This window comes from Odontomachus brunneus, unplaced genomic scaffold (genome assembly GCF_010583005.1).
Source record: "Odontomachus brunneus isolate Ranch 3 - 2012 unplaced genomic scaffold, Obru_v1 Obru_scaffold_248, whole genome shotgun sequence".
In the NCBI taxonomy this organism is placed as follows: domain Eukaryota; kingdom Metazoa; phylum Arthropoda; class Insecta; order Hymenoptera; family Formicidae; genus Odontomachus; species Odontomachus brunneus.
Genome location: NW_022639698.1, coordinates 69044 through 69609, shown reverse-complemented (window position 1 = coordinate 69609; position 566 = coordinate 69044).

Sequence of the window (566 nt, the reverse complement as noted above, 5' to 3'; positions counted from 1 at the left end):
TACACAATATAAAGCGTCTCTCAATCAAAATGACAGTGACGCAGTAGGTAAGGTGAACGACACAAGAATCAGCCCAAGTAACAGACTCACGTAAAAAACTGGTCATGACTGGTCGAATGACTAAATAACGACGTCTTTAAAACGTCTTTTTTGTGACATCTTAATGACTTTTCTGTATAACGTCTTAAAAACGTATTATTGACGTTTAGAGACGTCATAAAACGTCATTAAGTCGTTTAAAATGTCGTCATCGATCTGTGATATTTAGACTATAATTTTGACGATATTTTCACGATATTTTTGATCATTCCATGGTTATTTTTTATCCTGAACTTACTTAGATTTGGATGTCATTTTGACGTGTCTGCCTGGGGGAGATCTCAGGCTCGAATCTCAGCAATGCCCATACAGCACAGAAGTTTGCAGCAACATTGCTACAACGTTGCAAGATTGCATATTGCAGTGCAATTTTGCAGAGACTTTGCAGTGACATTAATTTGCAATATTACTTTAGCAATATTGCAGTAATATTTAAAAAAATATTACGAATATAATATATTTTATTT